Consider the following 7,950-nt stretch of genomic DNA (forward strand, 5'->3'; position numbering starts at 1 on the left):
CCGTTAGTTAAATATGTTTGTGATGTGACAATTAGTAAACGATATTCTGTGATTAGGCTCTCAACTGCAATAACTATATGAGTTACAGGTGCATTCAGATTCAAAAGGTTGATCTCATCACTCGATTGGTTAATTCCAGTTAAACAGCTATTCGATTCAGAGTGACCGATAGTGATGGTAGCTTACATAAATAAAGCATTTATCATCTCCCCAAACCGAAAAAACACAAGGCCAGAACGAACAGAAGAAAGGAGCAAACAGATTGGGCCAATCCTAGAATATTTTCAATCCTTCAAATAAAGATTGTTATATGCTGGCCTCAATCATCAATTTTCAGTGTCTTTGTATTAGGCGTGGATTAGAGTTACACCAAAGATTCTTTCAATCGAAGAGGCTTTTAACTCTTACACTCAGAGAAGGAAAAAGGTAATAAAAATCGGAAAAAACAAAACAAAATGTCTATTACTTTGTCTTCAATCCGTGAGTCCCCGAAATCTTTATATCCTCTCTCTCCTCCAATCGGTCAGCACACGGTCTTGGTGCCGATGTCAAACGCCCTCCAGGTGCAGTCCAACCGAGGGAGGAAGACGGGGGAAAGGACACAAGAGAGAAAGCAGATCTAAGTGTAGTCACGAAAGTCCTTTATTCCAAATAAAAATGATTACACTTACGAGATGAGTTGAATAAAAATTCGCATATGGGTATAAACGGAGCCCAGCCCGTCAATTTCACCCTTTTGAAAAAGTCTGAAATTGACGAAACGCGTCAAGGGGACCCGCTGTTTCCTTTCTGACATACTGGATAAACCTTCAAAGGCTGGGCGCCGTTTATACCCATATGCGAATTACTTGCGAGCAGTAATTTGTTTCGGGGCGAGATCGACCTATGTGACAATATACTAACGGTGTAACTCTCCCCCCTTTCCCCAGAAAGCACAGATCATCCTAGTGTTCACTTACCAGATCTCAGATACAGTGGCTGAACTCATATCAGAGCCAAAGAAGAATTTAGGAGAGCTCCCTTCAGCCCTGTACACAGCCACTGTGTCTGAGGAGAAAGATGCAGTGTGAATGGCACTGCAGCGCTAAAACTTTAAAAGAAAAAATGGAGGTAACAAAACTGGAAGATCTGGGTGCCTGGGGCCAGTGACATGCCTGCAATGCACCACCGGGGACAGCTCCAGGAACACTCATTCCCTGGGGAAAGCCCCCAGGAAACAGGGACAAATGGTAACCATAGCACAAAATCTTCAGCATGTAGTATGTTATAGTAAGTCTCCAGCATCAATGATTGCAATGAATAAAATACACTTTTACTCAGTAGTGACCTCCACTTCAGTGTTTAGGTATGCTTAGTTACGATGTTAGTTTACCGATTGCTTACAAGTTTCATTATTAGTGTCTGCACTGACATAATAGTGATGCACACTTTGAATCAGAGAGCTCAGAATAATTTACCAGTTGTAAAGCCTCATGTTCGTGCTCTAGAGGAGTGTTTCACACTGCCTGAAGGTGTTCTCACAAGGACAAATCTAGACAGAGTCTGAGGCAGTACCACTCCTTTTGTGCCATTCATATTTCTTGCCTCACCACTCCCCACCCTGTTTGTTGTGCTTCACGTTTCTATTTAAAGCCAACACTTTTAACATTACGTTTGAATAGAGAGGGGGAACGATTACAACCCTTGTCAGGTTTTTATTGCTATGCGCCTGTTACGAAGATTCACTAGATCTATGTGTCCTGGACCCGTTAATGGTTAGGTCTATGTGTCCAATCAGCTAAAAAAAAAACTGAAATTTGTAAATTTTTATTTTTTTCTTGTTCATAGGGGGATGCTAGATTTATGGACAACTGAGGTATACTGCCACCTACAGGTATACGGCAAACAAAAAAACAGTGACCAGTATTTCATAATCCCTGCCAATCCCAGCATGCCTCCATTTTTGTCAGAGTACTTGAAGGATGGACACTTTTTCTCTACTGAAAAAAGCTTTAGCAGTTTTTAGTAGCCATCTTTTCTTTTTTTAAAGATTTTTTTGTCTTCTTTTTCTTTTTTTCTTCAATCAAGACTTCATCTACAAGTTGTTTGAGCTAGTATCCTTATCTGGATCAACAAATTCTCAGCAATAGGTCTGGAGGCCATACCCAGTCCCTTGGGCATTGGGCTCTGCTTGTGGTTTCCAGACCTCTGTGTACCTGTGTTAGACAGCCGCAGGATGCTTTGCAAGTCCAGAACCATGGCAAAGACTCTGGTGTGACCCAGTCTGTGAAGACTCAATACTGAGTAGGCCATGTGAAACCAGCCCCAGGAGTTTATTTATTAGCCCCCATTGGGTGCCATTATTAGTCCCGTTTTTTGCTGTTTTCCACAGAAAGGGTTAAATGCTGAGGAATAAAGTGCAGTGTTACTTGCTGGAGTGTCACACATGCACTCTCCAAACTAATTTCTCACCATTCAGCTTAGGGCACCTTCTTGCCACTGCTCTAACATGAGGTTCCACCTCAGTTAATGTATGCTGCCACCTATAGTAACCTGGACATCTCTGGCCTTTTGAACCTTTCCTGTTTCCAGCAGTCAGTTTGTGAGTACTCAAGGTTTTACCATGTATTAAGGCTAAGTTGTCCCTGGTTAAAGTGAAGCATATCAGATCTCATACACAAGAGGAGTAGTTCCACTTTATCGGGTGCCTCTGGCTGGCAAGCCACTAACAGTTCCAGGGCAAATTGCAGTGTTCCCTCTCAAGAACCTGACACTGATAGCCTGGATCATTGTCCCTCCCTTCAGTCCTTACATTCTCCTTGGCTCTGTTGGGTGTGGCCCCCTACTCAGTTTAAACCCAGGAGGATTTCACTGCAGTTACGCAGGAATTTTTGGGAAAAATTGGAATTTTAGTTGCTGACTCTGACCACAGGGGGCAGAAGCACACCTCAAAACCTCCCTCTACATAATGATTGTCTACCTGCGGCCTTTAAGGCTTCTGAGCCTCTAATACAGGATGAGATTGTCGCGGAAGATTCACAGACAGCTGCCATAACTCCCACGCTGGGGGAGACCACTTTAGCTTTTATTGATGCAATCCGTGACAGATAAAAATGGAGGAGCAGGCTATAGCTTCCACCTATTCTGCTACCAGTTTAGGATCCCTAACAGGCTACTGAAATGTTTCCCATGCACGTACAGTTTTGAGATGTTCTTTATACAGTAATGACTGGGAAACTCCTTACAAACTGTTTATACCTTAGAGGCATTTTGCAACTCAATACCAATTTAAAGAGGTCTTTACCAAGAAATTAGCTATCCCCACAGTTGATCTGTCAGTGTCCCATTTTAATGAAGCACTAATAAATCCTTTAAAAGATGTGTCTGTCTTTAAGAATCTCAGAGACACAGGTTTGCAGACTCTCTCCAAAGCCTTGTTTTCTCTAGCAACCTGCCATGGCCATAATGTATGTCAGACTTTAGGGGAATGGACTAAACTCATGACAAGGGATCCAGCTTTTTTTGCACTAGTACACTGTGGGGCGAGGTGAGGTATGCCATCGCACATGGAAGGTATACTTCACTTTGCGGAAGAAAAATGTAATTGATCCCAGAAAATACTCTGTGGGTAAAATCCTGGCTTTTATACAATCACACTTGGATCAACAATTGGCCCTGATCACTTTCAAGGGTCTGATCTTAGTACTTGTGATCTTATTCCAGAGACTGCTAAACCGATATATGCATTAATTCTTATCCAAACTAACATTCAGATGAAAATCTGCAATTTCAGACATTCAGATGCATCTGAAAGTCTGAATGAAACAAATAATGAATCAGAATGTATCCGAAACTTGATAACAGAATTTAGATGCATCCGAGTTTTGTCTGTTTGTCATTAAAAATGAACTAATGTTGTTAAACTTGAAAATAAAAAAAAAACAGCGTGGAGTCCCCCTCCCCCAATTTATACCAGACCTTTTACATCTTATGGGCATTTTATTTCCACTCTCACTTACAAGGTTGCGTTCCTTGTTGCCATTACCTCTGCTCGGCTGCTTTGTCCCATAGAGAACCGTATCTGGTCTTACACAAGGACAAGGTGGTATTAGGGCCTAGAGCCTCCTTCTTTCCCAGGATGGTTTTGGCCTTTCACCTCAACCAGGACATTGTTCTTCCCTCTCACTCTCTAGCCCCAATACCCCATTGTCTGGATGTAGTTTGGGTTATTTGTGTCTACTCCGCAGCCACTGCTTCCATTAGAAAGACTGACTCTCTCTTTGTCATCCCTGATGGTCCCTGCAAAGGAGAACTAGCTTCTCGTTCCACCATTTCTAGGCGGCTCAGTCAAATCATCATTCAAGCTTATGGTCTTAAGGATTAGGTTTCACTCTTCCCTGTCCAGACACACTCTACTAGATCTGTGAGTGCTTCTTGGGCTTTTTTGCCTTCAGGCAACTGTTTCCAGCCAACTGTTTGCAGAGCTGCCAACTGGTCTTCTGTTCACATGTTCTCTAAGTTTAAGCAGGTGGGTGTTCAAGCCTCATCTGATGCTAGCTGTGTGTTTAACGTCCTTCAGGCAGCTCTTTGAGTTGGAAGCAGTCCCCAGTTTGTTTTTTCTGTTTTAGTTGGATGTTTTGTTTGCCTACCCCTCAGCTGGACTGCTTTTGGACGTCTCAATATTCTCTGAATCCTGTGTCCCTCATAGAATGAAAATTATTGAATATTATACACACCGGAAGTTCATTAAGGGGCACAGGGCCCACCCCTTTGCATTTATGGTTTCACTCTCAGCACTGCTTATAAAAATCAAATTTTATGAAGTTTGTCCTTGAAGATTACAGTTTTATTTTGTATTGTGGTTTAAATACTGATAAGTTTTAGGTTTGAAAGAAGTAAATCAATAAACCAATCAGTGAAAAGTTGTTACTGCATGTCTATATGGAAAAGGTTTCCGAGGACAGGTCAATACAGTGAGATACTAAGCTTCACAGAGCTACATAAAAAAGATTGCTCTCTAAAGCCACAAGACCATCACTGTACTACTAAATGGTTATTTTAGTCTTCAATAATAGAATATAGCACAGCTTTATGTTAGTCAGACCAGCAAGTATGTGAGCTGAGGGTGTTCAAAGTGAATTTTGTAACTACACAAATGTGTATACATGAATATATAACAAATATTTACTTTAAGATAGATACCTACTAAGTAAATAAATCTTTAATACAATTTGGACAATCAGAGGAATCCATTTTAGATGGAATTTTTCTATGAAACGCATACAAATTAAAAGGGCTGTAGGAATCCCAACTATTGGTGGGCATGACAGACTGCACAATGCCACAGTCTTTTTCACCACAGAATATGTCTGAATTGATGTGCAAAAAAAATAGAATCGCACAGACACACAGGGGAAATGATCAGAAAACAGGAATCAGGAGTATGTAATGTACAGCACAGCTTACAGAGTGCAGTAGTCAGCATTGTGTTTCATAGAGCACAGTGAACAGAGTGTAACGGTCAAGAATATGCATGTGTAATCCCCTAAATTAGTAATCAGTGGGAGGAAAAATGCCCCTTACATTGGTGGGCAGTGAAAGAACAAAATGTCTTTTGCACTGAGGGCCACTGGAAAGGAATGCCCCCTTCCATTAGTCAGACTACTCTTACATTAGTGGTCAGTGGGAGGAAAAATACCCCCTTACTTTGGTGGACAGTGAAAAAACAAAATGCCCTTTGAAAAATTGGTGTTTTATATTTCAGGTTAATTAATTTGTCATACCTCACAGCAATATTACGATTATTATTTATTTTTAGCATCATATACATTGGAGTTCTTGACATAGCTTTTTTTTTTTAATGTATTTATTTATATATACTCCTATTCAGTACTTGAAAGCTTTTATTGCATTATGGCTCTCTTTGTATTGTAAACACCAGCCATCTCCCACCTGCTCCTTTTGTTGCTGAAAGTTACATGCTAATATCTACAGCATACCAGGTGCTGAACAGCGACCAATTCAACCAAACCATTTAAACAACAGATGGGAAGATGGAAATTTAAGCCAATACCACAGGACAAATTAATCCTATCAATTTAACAGAGTAAGATCGGTACTTAAAGTATAAGTGGACAATAATGTAGCAAATCTATTTGCAGTTGTTATTTATTTTTAATATCTGAAATATAAAGGTTCAGCTGAGAATAAACAGTATACTATAAAAAACAATATTGTTATTTGTTGGGCTGGTAATAAGGGAGCAAAAAAATGTAAGAAAACAAAGCTTATATCACTATACCTCCTTTACTAATTACTGGTATTCATATAGCGCTGACAATTTACGCAGCACTTTACACATTCACATCAGTCCCTGCCCTCAATGAGCTTACAATCTAAGGTCCCTATCTCACTTGCGTACATGCAAGGGCCAGTTTAGACAGGAGCCAATTAACCTGTCTTTTGAGTGTGGGAGGAAACCCACGCAAGCATGGGGAGAACATGCAAACTCCTTGCAGATAGTGACCTGCCTGGGTTTTGCAGGGACTCCCAGGGCTGCAAGACAGAAGTGCTAACTACTACACCACTGTGCTGTGCACAAACCCTTCATTAACCTTCAGAAATAAGAAGAGGCTAGAAAATAAACCCAGAGAATAAAATAATTTATCTTTGTAATTGGATGTTTGGGCGGTTAGAACAGCCAATATCGCAAAGTTGAATGCTTAATAAAAGATGCCTTTTCATATGTAAACGGTGTGGTTTTTACCTGCAAGCAGTGATATAGGAAATATGTTTGCTTACCTGCTTGTAATGCAGGACAGGTATTTCCCAAAGCATCTACTACAAGCTACTTGCTTTCTCTCATATTCAGAAAGCCTGATGTATCAAAGCGTTAGAAGTAAGTGTCTACTATCTCACCTACCAATTATATTCAAACCTTGAAATTTGAAATAGTTCTTTATTTTTTCTCTCCGCTGTCAAGGCAATACAGCTTGAACAAGAATGTGCCAGATCATAAACTATGTTCATATCATTACCACTAGGGGTGAGCTTCAAGTTTGGGTCGACCATGAGCTTGAACCGAACCCAGCCTGTTTGCAGTTTGCCCAAACCTACAGCTAATGAATAACTACCACCACTAATGACAGCTTCCTGTCAGCTTGTTTTACATTGCAAACAAGCCAGTGGGTATCCTGGGTGATGTAGCAAAGGGGAGTAACAAAGGGGGGAGGGCCAGATAAATGGGGGCCTCATTGTTTTATAAAGTGAGTATGAGATTCATGGATTCATGTCCTTATTAACAAGGGGACAAGGTGCATTTCTGGGGGCTTTGCTATCTCCCCTGACAAGTTACCCTCCCAATGAGGACATATGGCTTGGTATGGTTTGCTGAGGAGGCACACTTGCTGCTTCCTCTTTCCTCTTTCCTTGCATGCCTGGATAAGGGTATGATATGGATTTGTAGGGGATGCCCATGCCTTTTTTTTGTTTTTATTTGAATGAGGCCTCCTTAAAATCCATAGCAGACCCTTATCCTAGTTAAGGGTCTGGTATGAATTCTGAGAGGGACCCCATGCTATTTTTTTTCTTTCTTTTAAGGGCATGTGGCCTGCCCCCCTTCGTGCTTGCCTGGACATCCATTCACACAAAATAACCCTGCAAGGGTACCTTAGCAGGGAAAACAGTGAAGCTTTCCCCTCTGAAGGCACTTTGTCCCGATGGTGATGTTGACCGGCCAGGGATGTGGGGGGTCTGTGGGTTAGGGGGAAAGGGGGACTTATTAGAATCTATAAGCGCCCTTTAAAATAAGGGTCCCCCAGATATCTGTTCTGCCCAGATATCTGTACTTCCTGTTACTCATTAACAAAAAAAGATTACATTACAAATAAAAACCCGTAGAACAATTTGGTTTTTATTTCAATTAAAGGACTTTTTCTAAAAGTGTGGTTTGTTTATTTACTTTGCATTTAT

The sequence above is a fragment of the Nanorana parkeri genome, unplaced genomic scaffold, assembly GCF_000935625.1.
Source record: "Nanorana parkeri isolate BGI_ZX_2015 unplaced genomic scaffold, ASM93562v1 scaffold1277, whole genome shotgun sequence".
Classification (NCBI taxonomy): Eukaryota; Metazoa; Chordata; class Amphibia; order Anura; family Dicroglossidae; genus Nanorana; species Nanorana parkeri.